Source organism: Talpa europaea, assembly GCF_964194135.1.
Source record: "Talpa europaea genome assembly, chromosome: 11".
Lineage (NCBI taxonomy): Eukaryota > Metazoa > Chordata > Mammalia > Eulipotyphla > Talpidae > Talpa > Talpa europaea.
The window spans coordinates 4,720,735-4,747,170 of NC_140078.1; positions in this window are offsets into that span (position 1 = coordinate 4,720,735).

The following is a 26,436-nucleotide window of genomic DNA, read 5'->3' on the forward strand; positions in this document are numbered from 1 at the left end:
CCAAGTGTCAGATCGGTTATATAATAATTATTTTTTTAATATCCAATATATTGGAGCTCTCTATGCAACCTTTGCTTTCAGTTTAATGCTATTAATTTTATTCTTGTTCAGTCTGCTATAAACTGCCCCTATCGGCAGAGATGCATAGAGATTTGAAAGAGCGAGCATATTTATCAAAGGAGAAAACGATGAAGAAAATAAAGACAGCACTAGGGCATATTGGATATATAAACTGTTCGTTCTGAAAAGATAAATGATTTGGTAATGAATAGGTCCTTTAGGCCATAAAAAATCCATTTATTTTCTTTTGAATTTGAATAGGAGAGATTTGCATTTTTCCTGAGCAGATACACTTAAATTAAAATGCAAAGCATGACACTAGCCTACAATCAGACTAAATAATAAACTGGGCTCCCTTTATGATTCATAAAAACAAAATTAATTGTTCGTGGGACAGAAGCTTTTCGGTAGGGGAAAAAAATGTGCGTGGACACCAGACACCTGCTGTCTGGGGAGATAAAGCCGATGCAGGCTACCTGGAATTGGTAATAGAAGTTTGGCATTTATTCTTAGTTATTCGAGAGGTGGGGGAGGCCTGGAGAGGTTTGTCTGGTATGTAACTGCAATGCCTAATATGTCTGCTTTTCTGATGGCAAAATGGTAAGACTATTTCTCTGGATTTCCATGTGTAATTATACATAGTCTGCCGTTTTTTTTTTCTCAAAGCAGAGTAGAATCAAAATTGGTTTTCGCCAAAAATAATGCATTTCAAGTCAGTGTCTTCTTCGGGCCCCTCTGGCAGCGGGTTTGGCTGAGCACAGAGGTTGAGCAGTGACCTTCCTAGATCTTTGTGGCTCTTCCTTTCTCCTAGCCTCCCCACCCCCACCCCGCGGCCAGGAGAAAGTATTCCAGTGTCTCCCTTGCCATCAACCCTGAAGGAGGGGTTGGCTCAGGGACCAGCCTCTCCAGAGAGCTTTCCCTGCTAGAGGGCGAAGACAAAGAACAAACCTTCCTGGGTGTCCAAGAAGGTTTGGAAACAACAAGGTCTTACAAATCAGAAGAGAGAGAAGTCAGTTTCTTTGAATTGAGGGAATATCTAAGATAAGATCACCAAGGTACACATTCCAAACTTTAAAAAAAAAAAAAAAAAAAAAAAAAGGTGTGGCAAAATCAAGGTGTGGCCCCTACCGGGGCCAGGCAGGTGGAGAAGTGAACCAGGCAGCCTGGTGGGGGCTGGGAGCCTGTAAAGATGGTGGGTCAGGATGTTCCTCCTTCCCCTTCCCTCCTGATCCTCCCTCACCAGGGTGGGGAGTTCTGACTTGGGGTAGCCAGAGCTTATGTTTGTCAAAGAAAGGCAGAAACCAGATGCGCATGTAAAAGCTTACTTTAGAAACCTGGCAACTATTTCATACACCTCCTGAGCAAAAACCAAAAATACACAAAACCCAGGGCTGGGATGGGAGAGTTCAGCAAAGAATGGTTCAGAGCATATACTTGCATCCTCGGTTACCTATTAATAGTTCCTGAATAACTGGCTGATTAGATAACCCTCACTGATAGCAGGGACACTTGACTGTTTCATTTGTCAGATACCATGTAATCAACTCACCATTTTTTAGTGAGTCTCTACTAAGCGCCCATTGGAAAGAATGTTCTGGATTAGGTAGAAATCCACAGTTAGAAACCGATCCTTTTGGACATAGAAATCAGTGCTTCCGAGAGAACTCCAGAAAGCAAGGTTTGGAAGGGGGTCTTCTCCCCTACATTCACAGGTGGTTTATTGTACATTAAGTAAATATTTGGCTCCATTGATTCACAGCTGCTTAAAGAGATTCCTTAAGGATTTCCCAGGCGTTGGAAAAAATGAAACTTCACACTTGTATTACAAATTTTATGCACTTAAAACACTAGTTAATTCCCTGAAGGGGACACTCATGTTTCTCTTTAGGCATCATGCAGGCAAAATGGAAAATGAGCCCCTTTTCTGTATTGTGGGCTGTTTTTTTCCTCAGAAGTGATCCACTTCACAAGAGAATTAATCTTTTTTCCTGGGGAGTAGCAGTACGTTAAAGTGAAGATGGACAGTGATTTGGAGACAGTGGAAAAATTGCAGGTATCCAAAGCAACAATTTTGTACACATTTGGAATGAGGGAAACTTGGCATAACCTTTGTGGAAAGGTGATTTGGAGATACAGAACCAAATATAAGACACAGATAGGCTTTGCTGCAGGTGTCTTATCTTTGAAGGTTTACCTTACGGAGAACATCTTCCAGGTGTGAAAACCTAGATTCACAAGGGTAGCAGAAGAAGGCCCAGTTGGAATTCATAAATCACCAAGAATCAGAATATCCCTCAAAAGTGGACAAAGGGTTTTCTAAAGATGGCACAGGCACTCAAGGAGATATTGTCCACGCACAAAGATAATGTTGTGCTTTGTTATTGCAGAGAAATGTCTGTGACATAAGACACAGAATAGGTGGAGTATAATTACATTTAGGTAAAATTCCTGTATATGCAGGAGAAGACAGGATGATGTTCCAGACTGACAAACAAACACCCTTTCCTCTGTGGTGGGGTCAGAGGATGTCCACTCTCTCTGTACATTCCTTTAATACAAAGCACAGGTGGTAGCAACAACAGCAAAAAAGCTCTTTTCCAAAGAACTAGGAAAGTGTAAAGAAGAGATGCACATGGAGTGCAGAGTAGAAATGAGAAAAACCAAAGCAGCATAAATAAGAGAAGAGAAACCAACAAAATAAAAAGAACGCTATAGAAATCACTTTCTCAATTAAATAATAGTGTTGACCCCAAATAATAGCATTGTCCCTTTCCAGGAATTAACTCATATTTTAGGCTGTGTAGAAAGAAAGTCGGACTGGATGCTGTAATACAAACACAAACGAGAAAAAGTTATTTTTTCCCCAATGCTTGGGATAGCTTTAAGGAGTCTCTGTAAGCAGCTGTGAATCAATGAAGGCAAATATTTACTTAATGTACGATAAACAACCTGCAAATCTGCTTTATGGAGCTTTCTTGGACTCATTGACTTTGATGTCCAAGTATGTCCAAAGTGGCGCTGACCCCTGTGGTGCTGGGAAAGCGCTCTTGCCACATCCTGAGGATGGACCAGCTCTCATGACGCCTGGTACGGGGCAGGTTTGCCCTCTGCCCCTAGTCGGGTGCCAGGACCGTGCATGGGGCGTGGCAGAAAGGATGGAGGGCTTTTTGTCACATGGTACAGGAGCTGCCCACACCTATTTTTGTTCCTTCCTAGCCCCAGCTGCTGTTCACCAGGTCTTCTGCCATTTGTGATTTGGTTTTTAAAGATGTCTCCGCACACAAGCACAGAATAGGTTGAAAAATGAATGATCCGGTCATTCACCAGCTTTGCCCCCGATGAGCATAATTCTGATTCTGATAAGCATGTCCTATGTTTGTATGTGTTTTCTCTAAATAGAGAACACGCTAGCATTTTCCAGACGAGCTTCCACGTTGTTAAAAGCGGAAAGGTATGCTACTACAACAAAGATGTCTGTGTTCAAAGGAGCGTAGAAAATGCTGGGTTGGAGGAAACCAAACTGTTTTCTTTCCTACAGATATTTCGAGCCACTTTCCTGTTTCAACACATGCTGTGGATTTTCAAGAGGAGAAGATTGTATTTCCTGAATTTATGGACTATGGGACTAGTCCCTCCTCAAAGAACAACTTGGTTCTTCAAAAGGATAAGAATGTGTGAGTCATCCTTGCTATAAAAAAATTGTTATTTTTATATTCTGCTACTTTTTTTTACTGATCCACAATTACTTTTTTATTCCTGCATCCCACATTCTTTAGACCATCCCACATTCCTAATGCACATTTGCATTAGGGACAATTCAGAAAAAAAAGAAATTGTTTATAAAGGTATATTTATAATTATTCAAAATGAAATTGTTTTATTGCATTGGGTGAGGTGCATTTTTATGACTTAAGTTACCCACCTTGATGGATTCTAAGGGCGATGATTAGGAATGAGAACATGCCTGATCGGCCGTAAGTACCCAGTAAATATTATCCAAATAAAACCACTTTTATAATTACAATAGCTCCATGAGCTAGTCCTGTGGGCTCACTCCATTTTCAGATGAAGAAATGGAGGCCCAGAACAGTCAGGAAAGTTGCAGAATCACACGGTCGCAAGCAACCGGTCAAGCATCCCCGGTATTGTCTGACCAGAGCACTCACACTCTAAGCCAGAAAGACTTAATAGCCGCAGCCTTGGGATTAGACAGAAAGCAAAGCTCACTGGACTGTTCTGCTGATGCTGTGTGCTGTGATCTGGTAAGGGAGTGGCCCTCTGGGCTACCTTGGACTTCAGTCCTCCCCAGGAGGCTAGTAAGGAGGCAGCTGGAGATGGAGCACAGGCTCAGAACACCTGCAAGCGGGAAACGGACCTTCTGCACAGGGTCTTCCAGAAACTTCTCCCACATAAAGTCTATCCATTGCCTCACAGTCAAAGCAGCCATGAATTAATTCTCCCTTCTTTCTTCGCTGTCCCTCTCTCCCTGTCCCTTCTCCCTTCTTCCCTCCTCTCCTGCCTCTCGACTCCCTTCTACCCATCTTTCAGAGCCCTACCTTGAGCCAGCTAGGTATCAGCCCAACAGGTGAATACTATGTTCCGCCCACAAGGTTCCTACTGTCCTCACGCAAGCACAGTCACTATCATCATTAAGGGAATTTGGAATTGAAGCTTAAAGAACATATTTAATTTTCAACCATAAATTTGAAAATAATTGCCATGTGTCCTTATTGGGTCTGAAGATGGATTTATACGACCCAGCTAAGGAAAGAGAAGTAAGTGCTTGTCTGGCATAATAGCTGAAATAGGCAAATAGCACATTAGAATTTAAAATACATGAGCCTCAGGCCTCCCCGGTGGCGCAGCGGTTGAGCGCTGGGTTGCGAAGCTGCCCGCAGCCTCTGCGGCGCCGGTTCGATCCCCAGCTGCTCCCCGGCCACCGGAGGAGGGTCCCGCATGGCGCGCAGACCTCTCCTGCCGCCCGCTGCTCCCCTCAGCAGTGTACTTCATTAGTCTGCCTGTTCTGCTCTCCCCTCTGGCTCTGGTGAATTCTCTCACCCTCCCGCGCTTCTGACTGTGACCAGTGCTTGTATAAAATAAATAAATTTTTAAAAATAAAATAAAATAAAATACTTGGGCCTCCCCGGTGACGCAGTGCATTGAGTGCAGCGCTGGGAAGCTGTCCACAGCCTCTGCAGCACGGATTTGATTCCTGGCTGGTCAGGGGGATACCCACAGGTGCGGCAGACCTCTCCTGTCTCGCCCACTGCTCCCCTCAGCAGTGTATTTTGGTTCGGTGCCTCTGACCTGTACCACAGTTCTTGTATAAAAATAAATAAATCTTTAAAAAAAAAGAATTTAAAATACCAAACTCGCTCATACAAAGTCCATGTGGCTTTCTTATGTCTTAGAGGAAAGTAAGACTTGAAAACCAAGGCTCAGGGAGCAAAGTATCTGCTTGAGGTCACGGTCAGGGTCTTTTTTGTGTTTTAATGGGGGCTCACACTTATTCTGCACCTCTCATGCTTCACTGTGTGGATGGAATCAAGTTCAAGAGGGGCTTCCTTCACCCTGATCCTGCCCAGTCTGTGGGAGAGCACAAGGGACTATGGTGGAGCATGCTGGGTGCTTGCGTGGTGAGTGCTGCGGTGACCACACCTGAGCTGAGCGGGGAGACCCTACACTGGCAAAATACTAACAAGGATGTAAAACAATGGCATTTCACTAAAGACAAAAAACCAAAAGAAAAAAAAAATCCCAGGAAATAATAGGAAGGAAAAATAAAGAAAGGAAGATGGATGGATGGATGGATGGATGGATGGATGGATGGATGGATGGATGGACGGATGGATGGACGGATGGATGGATAAACAGGTGGTAAGTAGACAGACAGAAAGAAGGGGAGAGGGAGGTAAGGATGCCTTGGCCCTACCCTCTGCTACCACCCCCTCTTGCTCTGAGGCCCTGGGTGTGGAAATCCCAGATCACCTTCTGCTCTGTGTACTGATGAAGCCAGACAGCAGCCATGCATGGGCACATGCTTTACAGAGGATCCTCTTATGGTTTTACGAGACAGAGGCTGTTATTCTCCTTCCACAGAGGAAGAGTCTGAGACGGAGGACTGGAAACACCTGCTCAAGGTCATATGTCTGTCAGGAATGCCTCACTAACCCTGGAGATACAAAACCCGGTCAGAAGTGACCCCTCCCATGGGGAGCTCGGAGGCCACGCGTCTCCAGGTGTAGAGGGTGGTGGGTGCAGGTGATATACACAGGTGGCAAAAGGAAATGTCAGAACTTCCATCTCCATTTGCTTTTTTTATTAAAAAATATAAAAGATGACTCCAGCTTCGCCAGCTGGAGGCCCCCATGTGTCCTCCTCTGTCTGGAAGTCGTCTTGCACAGCAAACTGACATTGTCCTGGTGGAAAGGTGGAGAGCCACATACTGGGGGTGCATGAAAACCCTGGAACCTCCAGGCACTTCTGAATTGTAGATAAACAACAAATCATCTTTTGGCAGAAGTATTGCCTTATATTGCTTCCCCGACCTGGCAGCCCTAACAGTGATACCCTCCTGCGTTTACAGTCAGTGGTCTGTGTCCACCGGGTTGAGTTGATTCACCAGTTACATTACTAGTTTTCCCTTAACCAGTCTTGCCCAAAGGTTTACCAGCATTGTCTTCATGCCCTAGGGATGCTCCAGGGCTCAGGACCTCTGTATGTTTCACCCTGTTGTCCTTTGTGGTCTTGAGACCATCCAGTGAAGAAGTTTGGGCTACCCTCCTGGAGACTGAGTGACCACATGGAGCAGAGACAAGCCACCCCAGCTGAGGATGCCTGAACTCTGCAGTCAGACAGCTGAAGGACATGTGGGTACAGGGAGGTTGTCCTGCATCATCAGCCTCTGGCCCGTGACCACAGATACCTGAGCTCATCCAACCCAGATCAACCTACATGCCCTACAAACCCATGACCTAGAAAAAAATGGCTGGGGGGTGGTGATGTGCGTGTGTAGGAGCAAGGGGTATATGGGGCATCTCTGTACTTCCCCTCAGTTTTGCTATAGACCTGAAACTATTGTCAATAAAAGAGTATTCAAATGATTTTTTTTTTAAATCAGTTTCTTATAGCTACATCTTGGGATGGCTAGTTACACAGGAAAAAATAACTAACACACAAAGTAAAGATATTTATCAGGCCAGACCTTTATTTATTTTTTTATTTATTTAGGCATATACAGCTCGGGTGTAGGCCAGAGGTCTGGGGGGCTGAGAGGATTCACCAGAGACAGAATGGGGAGCAGAACAGGCAGACTGACTGAAATATACTGCTGAGGGGAGCAGTGGGCGAGAAGACAGGAGAGGTCTGATGTGCCATGTGGGTCAGGTCCCTGGCCGGGGATCGAACTCAGGCCGCAGTGGCTGGCAATAGCTTGATAGTGCTGAGACTTTAATCCCTGCACTACCAAGAAGACCCTAGACCTTTATTATTTACATCCAGGCTTAAACGTGTCCTCAGAGTCTAAAGAAGGGAGACATATTATTATTTAATAGCTTTCATTTTTTCTGTGGCTTTCATTCCTAGGATACCTCCCATGCTCATCCTTTTTCCACTGACCTCTCTTTCTCTATATATTTCCTTCTTGTTTCTTCTACTACAAAAAACCTGATGTGTTTTACACACATGGTTAATTACAGGGGCAACATGTACACAAGCAAAACGGTGGTTGGAAACTTTTAATTGGGCAGACAAGTGGCCACCAAAATGTTCAAATTAAATGGTTAGCCAACCAACCACTACAGTGTAAATGCAGAGGAATTTCTCCCACAACTCTTCATGATTTCAACTGGTGCTAAAGTTCCCTCTTCATTCATTCATCAATACAGTTCTTGATCACCTACGACGTGACAGTAACACTACCAGGAAGTAGGGGTACAATAGAAAATGCCGCTGAGCTTTTTCTACAAACCCAATGCTTTGACTTTTTAAATTTCCTGGGCCAGGGAGGAGTCAAGAAAGTTCTATGAAGCACCTACCCTTTGAAGAGCGCAGGAGGAAATGAAAGCGAAAGTATTTTTAAATTTTATTTTGGCAATTCTTCATGACACCAAGGAATGCATTTTCCTGATGTTTCCCATGGAATTATCCCATTATTTGAATGAATAAAGAATAGATTGTTTTGACAACTCTTACACTCTAAGAAAGATATAGTGTTTACCAGAGGAGGAGGAAGAGGGGGGTCCACCTGGCAGCCTGGAGGGCTAGAACTTGGGTGAGGGGCACCCCTGGCTTATACACGTGTAGAGAGAGGACAATATACCCTGGAAAAGAATATAGTTTTGTAAAATCTACTTTCTTAGCAACTTTTAAATATACAATACAGTATTATGAACGCCAGTCACCAGGCTGTGGTTAGCTACAGCCCCAGGGTGTGTCTGTTTGATGATCTTGGGTTTGAATTATTTGGATGACTCTCTCGATTTCCCTCCATCATCAGGAAGGGGGAGGGGGCAGATAGTGTGTAAATTTGCTTCATTCACTCCAGGACTAAGGTTTGAGCTACTGCTTAGACATTGTTCTGGATGCTGGGGATGCAGCAGTGAAGGCAATAAGACCTGAATCCTGCTGTGGAGCAGATATTTTAAGCTAAAAAGACACACAAGTTGACGCAATAATTAATAAGAAAACAGGGCCTCCCTGGTGGCGCAAGGGGTTAAGCACCACACTATGAAGCAATCCGCAGCCTCTGCAGCATGAGTTCGATCCCCCAGCCTGCCAGGGAGCAACCCACATGGCACAGCAGACCTCTCTTGACTCTCCCGCTGCTCCTCTCAGCAGTGTACTTCGGTCAGTCTGCCTGTTCTGTTCCCCACTCTGTCTCTGGTGAATCCTCTCACCCCCCGCATCTCTGGCCTGTGCCCCAGCTCTTGTATGCATAAATAAGTAATTTTTTAAAAAAAAAAAAGAAGAAAACAGCATTCCAGGTCATAAGAAGCACAACGTGGTCATATTCCACCCGCGGTGCATTACCGTGGGAAATGCTGCTCTCAAACCCTAATTGTCCACTTTCATAGCAAAGCAAATACTGACCACACTTCTGTCTTGGTTCAGTTGCAACTGGCAGACAGGTGTCCAACTCCAAGGAGCTCGGGTCAGGCCCAAGGCGCGGAGCATGGGTCTGTCCGCCCCTGAAGAGCCCCATCGAGGAAACAGGCTGTTTTGAGGTGGCCACAGTGGCCAGTCCAGCAGTAGCCATGGAAACACGGATGCGTCCCGGAAACTCCCGAGTTTCCTCTTGAATGTGGGAAGGAGTTGGGAAGAACATTCCAGGTGGTGGGAAGCACCAGGCTCCAAGTGCATGAAGAGGTGGGGGAGGGCAGAACCCCCAGATCACACACTGGGAAGTGGGTTTTTCCATCCCGGTGTGTGTCTGCCTACACTAAAACCTTCCCTGGCAAGTCCAAACTGTAGAATGCGAACATATTTGCTTTCATCTGCCTCTGACTGATAAATGCCAGGCCGCAATAAAAACATCTTTTCTTCACTCTCATTGAGATCTTTTCTTTTTTCAAAATCGTTTAAGTAAGATGCCTCTTGACTTGGAATCCGCTCTATTGATTTGTTTTAAGAAAAGGCATCTCCTAAAGAAAGAAAAGCCATCTTTGATCTGACTTGACAAAAAGGCCTAATCAAACAATACATCTATGAGAGAGGAGGGGGGAAGCAGCAAGTTTCTTTGAGCCACATCAAATATATGAAAGAGAAAATACTTCATTTAAATGCTGAAAACTAACACAAAACAGCTTGAAATGTAATAACCTCTGCTGAATAAGTGAAACCACATGTGGCTCCGACAGGAGTTTCTCAGACAATTAAAGGTCACTTTGTGTACAAGCATCTCCGCACCCAGAAGCGGGACCAGTTGTCAACATTTCGGCCACTGTGGCAGGTGCTGGAACCTGGCACCATCCCTGTGGGTGCTTTAATCCCAGAAGAATATTCCTTAACCTGGGAACCTACGATGTCCAACCTTGAATTTCCGCTGTTCTGTTTCAGAGTGCACAGAAACAGGGTCAAACAGACAGAGAACCTTTGCTTAACCCAAAGTGATAGCCCCTGCAGAGAACCAGCTTTACTAAAAAACAAACAAACAAACAAACAAAAAACAAAAACAAACAAACAGGGGCCTCCACCTCCCTGGTGGCACAAGGGGTTGAGACACAACCTATGAAGCTGTCCGCAGCCTCTGCAGCACAAGTTCAATCCCCGGCCGGCCGGGGAGATACCCACATGGCGCAGCAGACCTCTCCTGACTCACCTCTTCTCCCCTCAACAGTGTATTTCAGTCAGTCTGCCTGTTCTGTTCCCATCTGTCTCTGGTGAATCCTCGCAACCCCCACACTTCTGGCCTGTACCCCAGCTCTTGTATGCATAAATAAATAAATCTTCAAACAAACAAACAAAATACACAGGGCCTCCCTGGTGAAGCAAGGTGTTAAGATACAGCACTATGAAGCAATCCCTGCAGCCACTGCAACGTGAGTTCGAATCCTGCCGAGGGAGCAACCCACATGGCGCAGCAGACCTCTCCTGACTCCCTGCTGCTCCCCTCAGCAGTGTGTTTCAGTCAGTCCCCCTGTTCTGTTCCCCACTCTGTCTCTGGTGAATCCTCTTACCCACCACACTTCTGGCCTGTACCCCAGCTCTTATATGCATAAATAAATAAATCTTAAAAAAAAAACAAAATCCTGAAGCACAGCTTCCTCTCTGCTCTGCCCACCCTCACCGGCCTCCAGGGTCTAGCGAGGGCCTCTGGGGCGCCCCTCCCCGAAGCTGGGTGTTCCTGCCACACTGGGGGCCACATGGGGTAATGTCTTCCAGCTACTGGGAGGTTTCACTTCCAGGGTCTTAGAGGGAAGGTGGGGTATTCGCAAAGGGGCTATTGAAAAATGCTCCAGGCCAGGGCCTGCTCCTCTTCCAGGTCCCTTTAAGAGAAGCAGGGCTGAAGAAAGCCTTCAAAGTCTTGCTTTCAGAAGGGAAATCACATCTAGAAAGCTTTTCTCAGAATGAGAAAAAGAAAAAAAAAAACAAATTATTTGATTTGAAAGAGAAGTAAATGTTAAGAGCCACGAGGGAAGATCAAAGAATAAGTTCGTGTGAACTGAAGAGAGTGACCCTTTCCAGGGGGACGTGCCACTTTATTCTTTCCTACTGGGTTTGGAGACACCAAGTTGACTTGAGAACACAGGAGTGGGGTGCCCGAAAGCCACGTGACCCATATCTGCCTCCCTCTCCTTCCTCCCTCTCTCTCGTCTCATCTCTTTTTATATCACTCTCTGTTGGGGGAAATCCGTGGGTGGGGGAAACAGAAAATGGCTGAGAACAGGACGGGAGTGAGCAGGCTGAGGCTCTCACCCCCGCGTCTTCCTGGCCCGCCCACGGCCCCCCACAATCCAGCGGCCCCAGCTCTGGCCAGGCCTGGACCTGGCAGGTGAGCCCAGCACCCAGCAGAGCGCTCAGGAATCCTGGGGTGTTGTCTTTGTATTGTTAATTACTCAAGTAATATGCTTGTAAAAATGTAAACTCTCAAAGCAAATCTCCCCCCCCCAAAAAAAGAAAACCACCCATTTCTGAGAGGGGTGAAATCATCTGTGATGTGTGTTTTCCAGTTCTAGCTCTGTTGGCTTCACTCCTCCATCCCAATTTGGAATGTACTGTCCAGACAATATGGACACGGGTATTCTCTCTACATAGAAATAGAAAAGGAGGTGGGGGTGGGGGGTACACTTAAGAGCAGAAAATTGGGACACATACAAAACGGCCAGTGTCGGTTACTGGTTCTCTGCAAAGTCTGGTAGAATTCAGAAAGGCAGTTGGCAGACACGGGTAAGAAAAACAAGAGGAAAGGCATTTATAAACAACACCCAGAATAAAAACAGATCTAATGACACCGAGGAGCAGCCGCCTTATATCTTAAGGCCGGGATGGGCCGCTTCATTTGAAAGCTTAGCTTGGTCCAGGGGAAAAAAAAAAAAAAGGAACTCCCAGAATTAGCCCGACCCGGGTTCCTATTTACACCTGGCCCATTACTTTCCCGGCCTGCTCCAGGCAGTGTAGTTACACACCCACTGTAGAGCAGCAGGGGGCGGGGACACAGCTCCTTTTCCCCTGGAATAATTACTATATTTTTAGGAGACAAGAGAACCCCAAGTGTCTAGAACTACACATTTAAAAATGGGCTCACTTTCACTTGGAAAATAATTTTGCTTTTAGAAGTGACATGAGTAAGTCATGAAAAAGGTGAGAATTTTTTCTCAAGATTCTCATTTCTCATATTTTCCTTAGGTACCTGGTGAATAGAATTCGAGGCTGGAGAAAGTCTGCCTCAGCACTGTTGGCAATTTTCTTCACCAACAACCCCCAAACAATCTCCAAAGTCTTTCTTAGGGGCTGACTGTGTGCCTGCTATAGGCCCTACTACATCCGGCTCCTGCGATGATACTTTAGACTGCATGTCAGTATCAGTATCATACCCAGGTTAGCAATGACAAGACGGTGGGATGCAGAGGTTGCCCAGGGAGGGAGAGAGGGGTCACCTGCTGAGAGTGACAAGAGGGGGAGCCCAGAAGATAGGCTGTGACTACTCATTGCACCACAGGAGAATCCAGCCATTTCTTCCCTTTTCACGTTTTCACTGGCAACCTCATAATGCTACCCTGGACACACACCTATCTTGAATAGATGGTCTTTAGCAAGAGTGGGAGCTGAAGGCGAGAGAAACTTCAAATGCCCTGGGGAAGGATGACTAAAGGATTTTAGGAAACTGAGGGTGTGTCGGCGAGGGTGAGGTTTACCTAACCTGAGGTTTAGGTTCTTAACCTAAATCTTAAGATTCTCAAGAACAGAAATCCCTTAGTCCAAACCTAGGACTTTGGAAATGTCTGTACGGTCCAAGTTAGTTATGATTATCATCTTTATTACTCTAGTTCTTCCTCTTTTTTCTCCCTCCTCCTCCCTCAACCCAACCAACTGACTAAAAGTTAATCTACTTAAAGACCTGATGGGTTGGGAATACCATAATTTGCATTCCAAAGGAAAAGGATTCTATGTACAACCAGCTGTGGAGAATAAATATGGAGAAATAGTTGGAAGCTCTGGGTCTTTTTAAAGTCATCCCCTTCATAACCCCCCCACTTCAGGGACCCCCACCCAGAGGAACCAGGCAAGGAAGAAGCTGGTGGGGTCCTGGACCCAAAATCACCGAGGTCCATGTCAATGACTATTCCAGAAAGGCAGGACTGTAGTTGTTCTCCAAGTGTTCCGCCCAGGCCCTGCCTTCTTTTGTATGAGGATTTTCATCCAGTTCCTGTTTCTCCACGGAGAAATTGTTTAAAATAGTCTGGTGACAGAAAATGTAGCTCCAGAGAGTCACTATACATTCATTTACACAGAATTTCTATGAACTGTTCCTTTACCTTTTTTTTGTTGTTTTTGTTGTTAATCCTGAAATCTTCTAGGTGTCTCACCTGATTCAGGTTCCTGCCATAAACTGCAGCAAGAATCTCTCTTGGAAGGGCAGCTGATTGCTTTCTGTTGAAGGGCGTGTGTGGCTTTTGACATGATAAGAAAAAAACACGAACCGGTCTCCTTTCTTGAAACCATAACTCCAGTGGCTTTTTTAATAACTAAACTTCTCTGTGGGCAGAAGAAGAAGAAAAAGAAGAAGAAGAAAAAAACCTTCACCTGTATTTATTTCCTGAGTTCGGCTGACTTTTAAAAAGCCAGACATGTTATAACAACTCAGATACATTTTTTCTCTCGATTTTGTTGTTTTGGTGCTTGCTACGAGCTCAGAAATGCTTCTGCCGGTGGTGAGAGTCTCCATGTGACCTTTCCAAATCCTCGATGATAATGTGAGCTTTGTTGTAAATGTGAAATCAATCAAGAGGCAGGAATACGGTCAGTCTCGGCCCAGCGTGTTTCACAGTTTCCCTTTCTCGGGCTTCTTATTTTTCAAAGGACATGCGTTGGGCAACTTATTTCTGAATTAAAATATTGCTCAATCTACTTGCTTTCTTTAGAGGAATGACATTAAACCACCGAAGGATGTGGGGGGGGGGTCCTGGTTTTGAACAAATCCAGAGTGGACTGTGCGGGGTTAGCCTATGGTGAGGAGTCTGTGTGATGGATTTATTCATTAGTAAAAGCCAGACTCTGAAATGACTCTGCATTCGTCACAATCCATGCAAAATATAGCCAATTAGTCTAAAGACGCAGGCTTGACAAACTCCTTTTTTTTTAGCGGCCACAGTCAATTTTAATAACGCTTGCTGGATCAGTCATTAATGTGCAGCCTGAAATGATGACTGTGGAGGAAATTCCCAAAGTGCAACAGGCTCGTTCTGGCAAAGCTCAGCCCCACACAGCCTGGAGATGGAGGCTGGGTGAAGCAGGAAGCGGGATTCTGACAATTCTGGATATTCTAGTATCTGCTACCACTTGCACTAAAAGAATTGGCTCTAATTGGATTCTTCTGAGTCAAGGGCTGATGAAAATGTGCAGACCCAAATGGGCAGGAAACCTCCCCAGCTGCCAGGGCCCAACCTTCCGGTTCAGGAGCTGGTGCAGGTCCGGGGCCAAGATAAACGGATCCGTTGGTAAAAAGGTGGGGCAGGCGAGTCACGTGGACTCTGGGGTGTCCTCTTTTGCATGATCCAAGTCGTGCTGGTAAAATCCTGCATATTTACATAACTTTAAATCATGTCTTCCAGCGAAGAAACAGAAGACCCTGGAGGTTCCCTGCATAATTATGTGGGAGATCCAAATCCAAAATCCAAATTAGCTTTTCTCTGCCTAAGTGTCCCCTCCTACTCTGGAAGGGCTGCAGTGAACAAACCGTGTGTTTTCCAATCCTCAAGAGCTGTGGTTTGGGTATCTTGGTTCCAAGTCCATTTTCTCAATAATCTCGTTGAACCACAGTGTTTCTGTATATCTAAACATGTGTAAATACACTTCTAGGAGAAACACTTATACTCCAATGGAAAGTTCTATAGAAACACAATTTTGAGGAATTCAAGTTTACATGATTTTTATAGGACAGAACTTGTAAAACTTGTCTAATGTGTTCACTTCCTATTACTTAGTTGTGGGTTTTTTGACCTACTGAGTATGTAAGAAAAAAAAAAGGAAGTCAGATATTTTGGGAGATTTAAAATTCTCCATCTTTGAGATAAAATGAAAATGACGAGAGAGATAAAGGACAAGTATTGTTATTTTTTAAATCCAGCTCCTTCTTTCATTGCAATGATTTAAGTATCTAGATTTTTATTAAAAAAGGAAACGGCTGCAGCCTGAGCAACCCTAAGTAATAAAAAACACAGCGAGTTGTAGTGAATGTGGCTCCTAAAGTTCACTGCTTGTGGAGTGTGGCTCCTGAGTAATCTTGCAAGTGATTGATCAGAACTGAAGTCGGGAATAAGATTCAGGGAGCTTTAAAAAGAGGCAGAAAATGTCTATAGATAATGTTATTGGGGAAATTCCTTTTGGACGGGCTTTACATTTGACAAAGTAGGCTGCCAAACCCTCCTTTGTATTAAAGAGCTCTCAAGTGCTTTGGATTATTAAGAGGGGAGTAGGCAGGAGGGGAGGGAGTAGAGAGGGAAGCTCTTAGATTAGGAGAATGCTGTATGCGCATGCACCCGGAAACAAAGGAAGCTTCCACACCACAAGCAGGAGTAATTTGGGGAGACAAATCTTGGAAATGAGTTTACTGCTTCCTTAACTTTGAAACTCTTAACTCTTGATCACTCAACACATAGCTGGCTTCAGTTCTGCAATTAAGGAAGTTAAAACCGAGGCTGGGTAATCCCTGAGTCCCATGTGTCTCTCCCCCAGTTTCCTTTGAGCAGGGATTCTCGTCAGCATCAAAAAGGAAAGCATGTTTTAGGCCGTGATTTGTTTTAACGCTGCCCTGTGAGCAAAAGACATTAACAGCAGGAATGCCACCTTGCAGCATGAATTTACAGAGCCGCTGAGCTGAGCTGAACTTTTTTCTTTTGTTCTGAAGGTCTCTAGGGAAGTTGATAAAATTATGATTTATCCGTTGGCAAGGGACAGTCCCAAAAAGCAGTTTAATTTCTGTTATTCTTATAGACCAGTAAAGGTCAAAAAGATCGGCTTGGCTTTTTAATCTAACTTTGGAAGGGTTGTATGGAAAAGAAAGGTATTTAAAGAAACTTGGTGTCTTTTACTTGAACATACATGTCTTAAAAGTAATTTTAACTCTATATAATACCTCAGTGCGTTTTAATTGTTAAGAAAAATCCATCATGTAGTAAAAAGGTTGATCAAAGAAAGTAGATTTCATAAGAAACACCCAAAAATAGCCATGGGCTATTATCAGCAAACTTGCTTACAAACAGGTCACAGGTCAAGGGAATAAGGTGCAAAGTTTCCAGGTAGAAACACCAGAATCCTGAGACCAAATTCTCCAAGCTGGTCCACAATTTGCTAAGCTGTTGTTTTTTTAAGTTGGATTTTTAGCAATCAGCTGAGGCCTCTGCTTCCTTCAAGTATGGGACAATCCTAGTAACTTCCTCCTACTCCTTCCCTCCTGTAAGCCCAGAGGGCAGATGTAAAAATTTTCCTCCTGATAGATAGTACTTCTGCAGTGTGAGAACCCTCTGCTTTCCCCCCAGATTTTAGTAGGTCTTTTCTTAATTTTCATCTGTCTTGGTCCCACCCCCCATCCCCCACCCCATCCCTGCAAAAGCAGACTCTTGCCTAACCAGGTTTTGCAGGCTCTTGCCTGGCTACAGAGATGACCCTTCTGCACAATAGAAATGGAATTATTGCAGATAAGTGCACCTAAATGCACCTAAATGCAGGGATGATTCTTGAACTTCTTCCCAACTGAATCTTGAATTGAAAGCTCCAGAAATGCAGTAAACCTGAAATGCTCTTGAAAAAATAAAGATCTTTAAAACAGATCTAAGGACATGTATCTAAATTACCCACTAAAGAGTCCTTTAAAAATAAAACAAGCAAAACACGGCATTCACAGAGATTAATTACAGGGGATCTAAATTAAGAACTATGTAACGTTGGCATGGATGATCACGATAACCGGCAAAATTGAAGTTGCCTCAGTTTGAAGCCTCACCAAAAAAAAAAAAAAAAATCCACTGTGTGAGAAGTGTTTAAACATTGGCTGCTGTGAAAAGGGGTATAAAAATAAAACCTAAGAAATGAAAGAACTGTTCTCTGTGCCATGGGGAAGTTCACCCAAATGACAAATTGTCACATGGACACATCCCAACAACCTTCTAAGTCTTATTTCCTTAGATCAAAAAGCCCAGAGAAGCTGGGCCTGTTTCTGTGTGTGTTGGTCATGCATCTCTTTCCGCCAGTAATTATATGCTACATTCATGAAGTGATGTGTCTGCTACCTTAGTGCTCTGAGCACAAAAAATCAGTGGGTCATATGACGTTGCTATATTTAGAAAAGGACTCTGTTTTCTGTTTTTCTCAACCTTTACAATTTTCTGCTCTGAAGACAGAGGAGTTTCAAATGTGCATTGATCTTGCTCATACCACGAGTGAATGAACACCTGTTTTCAACGGCGCACAGTTTTTTTAAAGGGGAGGGAGGAGAAGCTGTGTGCTCTGAATTCGACAGGGGAGGTAGAATTTCTTTTCTTCCTTTCTTCCCAAGAATTTAACCCGAAAGACACAGTAATAATATTTACCAAATTTTATAAATGCTAAAGTATGGTTTTTATTTTTTTTTAAGATTTATTTATTTATGCATACAAGAGCTGGGGTACAGGCCAGAGATGGGGGGTGGGTGAGAGGATTCACCAGAGACAGAGTGGGGAGCAGAACAGGCAGACTGAGGAAATACACTGCTGAGTGGAGCAGCGGGGAGACAGGAGAGGTCTGCTGCGCTATGTGGGTTGCTCCCTGGCCTGCTGGGGATCGAACTCGTGCTGCAGAGGCTGCGGATTGCTTCATAGTGCGGTGCTTAACCCCTTGTGCCACCAGGGAGACCCTAAAGTATGGTATTTAACCCAACAAAGCAACAATGTGGAAGGGTGACAATATCCCAAGGCAATTTATTTTATTTTATTTTTCAAAGATTTGTTTTATTTATTTATGCATACAAAAGCTGGGGTGTACATCAGAGGTTGGGGGGAGGGTGAGAGGGTTCACCAGAGACAGAATGGGGAGCAGAACAGGCAGATCTACTGAAATGCACTACTGAGGGAAGCAACGGGGAGACAGGAGAGGTCTGCTGTGCCATGTGGGTCACCTCCCTGGCCAGGATCGAACTCAAGCTGTTGTGATCCTGCTGACACTCAACCCCTAGGCCACCAGGGAGGTCTCTCCCAAGGCAATTAAATGAAAGTCTTCCAAAGAAAAAATTACTACACATCTTGGGGGAAACTAGCTCATGTAACTATACAAGGAACAGGAAAATAATTTATTAGTTACAGAAATGTATGTGATCCTCTTTCCATACAAGGTCTGGAATTAATCGTTTTTTAAATGAAGAGTTTTTTCTTTTAAATTAAATGTCACAAGCCTCAATTGAGTACAGCAAACTGAATCCCTTTGAAAGGCTGTTCACTGGCTGTGTATATTCTCGGGGGGCAGTGGGGAGTCCAGAAATTTTCCTGAAGTTGAAAACTGGATTGATTAAATGTGTGGACTATAGAGTGTTTGGTTAGAGAATTATGTTCTGGCTCCATATGTACAGAATCCAGTCGTTCATTAGTTAATCTTTCTTAATAACTGCCTCCTAAAAATGATGACCACTCATTTACATATCCAGAATAGGAATGGCACAGGTGTTAAATATCTAAGTAGATTTTTACATGGTGTCACTGTCACATCCCAGCTTAACCAGGGTCTATTCTTTTTTTTTTTTTTAAGGTTTATTTATTTATTTATTTATTTATTTATACAAGCACTGGGTACAGTCAGAAGCGTGGGAGGGTGAGAGAATTCACCAGAGCCAGAGCAGGGGATAGAACAGGCAGACTGAAGAAATACACTGCTGAGGGGAGCAGCGGGCAGGACAGGAAAGGTCTGTGCGCCATGTGGGACTCTCGCCAGCAGCCAGGGATCGAACCGGCACTGCAGAGGCTGCAGGCAGCCTCGCAGCCCAGCGCTCAACCGCTGCACCACCAGGGGAGGCCCTATTTTTTTTTTTTAAGATTTATTTACTTATGCATACAAGAATTAGGGTGCAAGACAGAGGTTCAGGGAGTGAGAGGATTCACCAGAGACAGAGTGGGGAGCAGAACAGGCAGATCTACTGAAATACACTGCCGAGGGGAGCAGCAGGTGAGATAGGAGAGGTCTGCTGTGCCATGCGGGTAGCTCCCTGGCCAGTGATCAGATGCAACTAGTGCTGCAGTGGCTGGTGATAGCTTGATAGCTCTCACTTTAACCCCTGCACCACCAGGGAGGCCCAACCAGGGCATATTCTATTGGACTAAGATTCCCATTAAGAAAATTAGACTGAATCTCCCTTATTTCTGTGTCATCATTTTCCATCTATCTTATCCATGGAATTTGTTGATGTTTCCCATACTCTCTATTGCTATTTATGAGTAGAGACTTTCAGTTGTAGTTTTGACTAGTTCCTTCACTTCTCATTTCATTCTCTCTCTCTCTCTTTGTTTTCCCATTCAACAATCACTATTATACAAGACTGGTCTAGATCCTCTGGGAGTTTAAAATTTTAATTTTCAGAATTAATCAAAATTTCCCAAAAAATCTATATATGTAAGCACAGAATCTTTGGGGTATGGATTGCTTTTAATATACAAACTCACTTATCCTTCACTCTCATGGAATGGTGCTCCAGGTTTGAAGGTGTGTTATTGTTTCCCCATTTTAGCTGAAATCTCTGCATTTTGCAGTCAGCGTGACTTCTGGCACTCATATTTGGACGCATTTCTTTCTGAGTGTAATGGAACTTCTTACAATGGTGATGTTTAGGCTCAGCAAAGGACAATAACTAGCCCCTGTAGTTTTCTCAGTTGATTTGATGTCATTGCTAAAGTATTTCTTCCCTCATAGACTTCCACGATGACATGGATGAAAACAACAAACAACCACTGCTACCATTTACCGAGCTCTTCCTGTGAGTCAGCAGTTTTGGAAATGGATACCAGTGTTATCCCATTTTGTAGATGGAGTAACGAGAACAGCCTCACCCTGACCTTAGTCCTGTCTTTATTATGAAAGTGTCTAGGGTGTTACTAGATAGTTCTTATGGAATAGAATTGTGGCATCATGGGGGCTGGGGGACGGGGGTGGGGGTGGGGGTGGGTGGATTTTACTATCATTGTGTATGGAAAAAAATTACAATAGAATTACTTTTCCACTTCAATATAATGCAATTTAAAAGTTTGTATCTTGTTCATCATGGATCTGGGGACATTTGACTTTTCAAAAGACTGTATTCGTATTTATCACAGCACTGAGATTTTGTGCCTCAGGCAAATGCTTTACAAGCCTCGCCCTCGTCCTGTCCTGGATCAAGCATCAAAATTCAGGCCCATTTAGTGTGAGGCTAGCTCTGTACTCTGCACTGCACCTTGTCCCCTGCAGGCGTGTATCACAAGTGGTAATAATGAACTTGCACGCTCTCTGGATCACTGTCAGTCTCTGCCTAGGAAAATAGAAGCCCCAGGGGGACAGGGACCCTAGCTCACCAGGTACCCCACAGTGGAAATAGAACCAGCTAAAGTTTCAGCCGATAGCTGCCTGCCAAGGGTTGTTTCAGAGGCTGGGGGTACAGCTGTGAGCACGTTTCTGTCTTAATGGGTTTCTGTCTTTGCACCAACTCGTGAGAGATGAAGTCAAGCCAGGCTCCCCTGGTTCCCAGAGGCCTGGCAGCCACCCTCACGGAAGGAGAGGGAGCAGAGTTTGCTCCCTCAGCCTGCTGGTTCCCAAAAGCTTCATATTTGGCATCTGAAGTATTCTGGGCTAGGAGTCTCAGTTTTCTTCATTTCTATCTGTCTCACATCAATAGTAAAAATGAGTGTAATGGCCCAATGACTGGCAGCAAGACAAGGCACCCACTATCCGTCACAGGACCTGTGGAAGGGCCCAGCCGCCTTCCGAACGGACCCAGGAGCAGCCCCAGCGCTGACCATTCTCACGGGAATTCTGAGTGTTGCCTCTGGTTAAATTCTGCTTGGATGATAATTCTCCCCTTAAAAACAAAATGTCCATTGAGCAGACTTAGAAGTGCCCATGCTGGTGTTTGGGGGGGGGGGGGTTCGACTTTTATTTTTAAGATTTATTTTTATTTATTTATGCATACAAGAATTGGGGTGTAGGCCAGAGGTACAGGGGCAGAGAGGATTCACTAGAGATAGAGTGGGGAGCAGAACAGGCAGATCTACTGAAATACACTGCTGAAGGGAGCAGTAAGAGAGACAGAAGAGGTCTGCTGTGCCCTGTGGGTAGCTCCCTGGCTGGGGATTGAACTCATGCTGCAGTGGCTGCTGCCGATACCTTGATAGTGCAGAGACTTTAACCCCTGTGCCAGCAGGGAGGTCTCTGGGCTCTACTTTTAGTCTCACAATGAGCTGATTTTTGGCCAGACTGATGCGTTCCTGACACTTCCTCTTATTCTTTCTCTACCCTTTTTCCTGTTCTGCCTCCCCCATCCCATAATGCACCAAGCCATTTTCAGTACCTGTTCTCTTTTGTCTTCTCTGAAAGCTAACTTTACCAGGGCGTTAAGCCATAAAGCACGTTATTTAAAATTTGCAGAATGGATTTGCATTTCGTCATGCCACCGTGATAGCTTCAAAAATAATAAAAGATAGCAAAGTTCATCTCCTCCCACATCAGCCCCCTCCCCCATGTAAATGCAAGCCAGCCGAATGGCATTCCAGGGTTACAAAACGTCTTGCTTTCCCATTGAAGTCACAGAACACTGAAAAAGTAAATTGGGGTCATCTTAAGTCAGAAATGCGTCTGAAGTTTCATTATTTACCAAGTTCCTCTGAATACTGTGTCAAGACTATTATGTTTTATTATCACTAATTATGCTAACTTAATTTTTTTTTTTTTTCTAAAACACCTGCTATGTGTCTCTGGATCCCAGGGAAAGAAAGAAGGATGAACAAGACCTAGTTTCTGCTCTTGAGTGATCAGGTGTCACCAGGCCAGAGGGTGCTCACTTTCAATCAGGGATCAGAGCAAACCAGCTCTCTGAAGGGTCAGTTAGTATAACATATATTTTAGGCTTTGAGAACCATATAGCCTGCTTTAACTATCAGCCAGTCGGGAGAAGGCAGTCATGGCCCATCCCTAAATGAATGGGTGCTACTGTGTTCCTATAAAACTTTATTTACAGAAACAGACAGCTGCCTGGAGTTGCCCGTGGGCGGTGGATCGCTCAGACCTGCTTCAGTGCATTAAGTCATTCAACTGTCACAGCCTGAGGCCAGCACCAGTATCATTCCCATCTTCCCCTTTTAGAAGGGGGAAATAAAGTGGGTGAGAGGTAACTCAGCCCCCCCAAGCACCACCTGGGACTATGGAAAGGGGGATTTGCAGGTCTCTTTAACCATGACTGGTTAACTCAAAGCACAGTGCAGACGATGGAGCTGGGGCTGCTCAAAGCCTGGTTCCTGCACTTACCCCTATGAGAGCAGGGGCCACTAATGCAAACTCCCCTGCCTCACCCCTTCATCTGTAAAATGGGATCATGCCCACTGAACCAGGTGGGGAGAAAAGACTCCAGTGATGATCACCCAGCCCCTTGCCTGGACCTGAACTCCATCTTGGTTTGGATAAATCAGCTGCAAAAGGCACTTTTGGAGCCAGTGGGCATAATCCGAATAGAGTGGGTACTAGGTAAGTAATTATTGAAATGGGAAGGTGTGGAGATTATTCACTTAGTGCATCAGGCCCGTGTTCTCCTTAGTCGAAACCATATTTCTGCGCACACACAGAAAGAGCTGGAAGGAGAAAGTGCTAATAGAGGGTAGAGTTTGCTTTTCTTTCTTCATTACTGTTTAGGTCTATTTGCTGGCTTTCTACGGAATGTATGCATATAGCACTTAGGAATACAGATAACTAAAATTAATAAAAACAAAATAAACTGAGAGTGTGCATTATAAAATCTGGGTTTTTGAAAAATTCTTGAAAAATTGCAAGAAGCTCCTATATTCTTACTGAGTTCACTCAGGGGAAGCCTGGCATGAGGGATCCTTCTGGATGGGGCATGGATCCTGGAGTTCAGAAACCAAGCATCTGGCCTGCTTGCTTGCTCTAGTCACTTTACTTACTTGTTCGTTCATTCATTCATTCATTCATTCATCCATTCAACAAATATTTTTGAGGGCTTTCCCTGCACTCAGCATTATCTGCATCCCAAGACTAGAATTGCATCTATGTGTATTTACTGCTTGGGGATTTGTGTGGCTATTTCTTCCTTCTCAGGACTTTAGATGTTAAAAAAAAATTTTTTTTTAAATGAAATTTTTTTTTTTTATATTTTATAATTCCAACTGTGAGATAGACCATGAAGAGTTGCTAATATAAACTGACAATATATAGAGATGTGGATTATGAGAGAATTAGAATATATATAATCAAATGATTTTAGTACTATAAATATTCAAAATATTATTAAATCTTTGTTTTTGTCATTCAGATGGAACCTCAGGATATTTGTAATACTTTGTGGTGAACTTTATTGTTGTGATAGAGATGCACAGAAAAAGTGCCAGGTAAAATATTTCTAAATGAAATTCTTGTGCAGGACTAACTGCGCTGTCTATACTCCGAACCAGCCTGAGCTGAGGAGGGTTGGGGACCAGCCTGGCAGTGCGACCCGATGCAGGCCTGGGGATCCAATTCATAGTGGCAGGAGCACTGAGTGTATCTGAGGAGGTGAGTGACGGCGTGTTTCAGAAAAATGACTCCAGTGGGACACACAGTGGGGACCACATCTCTAAATGGGTGATGAGATGGGGGCCAGTACAGGGATGGGATCCACTGGGCCCACAGGGCCTAGGTTCAAGCCCCTTCCTGGCCACTTGCCAGAGACTGTGGGTCAGGGCCGTGTCCACCTGTGGGAAGCAGGGACAATAGCAGCACCCACTTCCTAGAGCGCTGTGAAGACTGAGGGAGCAAATGGCTGTAGGAATGCAGAATGGGGCCCAGGACTCAGCACTATAGAAGATGGGTGTTGCTAGTGTCATTCTCCCTTCCCCCCAGCACACACACACGCTTTACTGACATCTCATCGACAAATGAAATTGTCATATAAATTATACGAATTGATGGTTTGATACATATACATTGAGAAATGATTATCACAATCAAGTGAATAGACACCTCCACTGGTTACCTCGTCTGTGCGTGTGCATGTGCGTGTCTAGAGAAAATGTATGATCTACTCTCAGCAATTCTCAAGTATGTGGTATAATCATGACTATAGTCACCCTGGTATATATCAGATCCCCAGAAATTATTCATTTTATAATTGAAAGCTTGTGCCCTTTCACTGATATCTCCCCACTTCCTCCAACCAATTCTCACCCTTGGCAACCAGCATTTTCCTTTCTGTTTCTATGAGTTTGACTTTTTTTTTTTAATCTACATATAAGTGACACCATAATTAGTTGTTTGTCTAGCTGGTTTGTTTCACTTAGCATACTCTGGTCTCATCCATATCATTTCAAAGCAGGCTCTCCTTTTTTATGAGTGAGTAATAGTCCGCTCTGTGTGTGTGTGTATTTTTTCTTTATCTATTCCTCCCTTGACTTAAATACTTACATATCTTGTCTGTTGTGAATAATGTAGTAATGAACATGGAAGTGCTGGTATCTCTTTGAGATAGTGATCTTAGTTCCTTTGGATGCTACAGATGAAGAACTTGCCCAACAAACTGTACTCTAGAAGTCAAGCTTTCTAACTCTCTTTATATTCAGTGCTGTGTATGGAAAATATACAGGTGTATGGAAAATACAGGGTGAAGAGTGAAGAAACAACCTGCATATTTGTGTCTGTTTAACTCAGTTTTCAGCTGCAATCTGAGAAATAATCTTAGAACAGAAAGTGTTAGATTTATTCAAGTTTTAATACATCTTCACTCCAATTTTTAAATTTCATCCGTTGACTTTAGAAAACAACAGTATGGTGAAAAAAAAAATCAACAACTATAATCTTGTCTGATTTGTACCTAAATTTTGCTAGAATATCTTTATGTTCTTTTCCATAGTGAAAGCAAGACATGATTATTACAGAAAATTTAAAAATATGAAGCAATGCAAAAAAGAAAATAAAAGTCCCTGAAGTTCTGCTCCACCCAGTTAATGACTTTAACAGTTTGGTGCATGTCCTTTCAACCTTTTACATCCCTGTGAAAATATGCTTTGTTTTCCATCATCCCCTACTTTCTATGTAGACATGTGTGGCAGATGTTGTTGGGCTGTTTATACACGATATATTAATTCTTCCTTACTCACTACTATGACACTTCCCATATACATTTCAAAGCAGAGACTGGGCCCGCCTTTGTTCCAGAACGTAAAACTCAACTAATCCAACACAGATCTAAGTGTTTCGTTCTCTTTGCCAGTGATCAGTTTAGAACAGGAGTTCAGCTTTAGAACTTTTGACATTTGGAGCCAGATTAAGTCTTTACTGTGGGATTGTTCTGTGTGCTGTCAGTTATTTAGCAGCATTCCTGGCTCTGCTCACTAGATGCCAGTAGCAGCCAGCCCCCACTACCCCAGCTGGGACAACCAAAAACATCTCCAGACATTGGCAAATGTCCCCTGGAGAGTAAGAATATACCTGCTTGAGAAACACTGGTTTAGGAATAAGCAGGTAATGCAGTTCTGGTCAATGAGTCATGTCCTTATATGTGTATGTGATTCTTCTTAATGACTATATAGTATTCCAGGGGCAGGGAGGGGAGGGTAAATAGACCATCATTTATATAACCAGCCCACTAGGGGTGGATACAAATTTCTTTTTCAATTCTTGCTTTTTACAATATTACCACGATTATCTGTGCCTTTGCCTATTTGCACTTGTGGGAATGAGTTTATAGGATAAAATGTTTAGAAGTAGAATTTGTGAATTAAAGAGTATGCCGAGTTTACATTTCAGTAGATGTCACCATGTGCCATTCAAAAAGTTCCCAAAAGTCAATGCTAATTTAACCGTTAAATGAATGAGTATCCCTTTCTACAGAACTTACTGATCCTACAGGGGAAAAGTCCTTTAGAAATTGGGTTTTTTTTTTTTTTTTTTTGCATTTCAAGTAAATTAAAAAAGGTATGTGTTCAATGACTCTTTTTAGAGATGGAATAGCATTGCACTGAATAG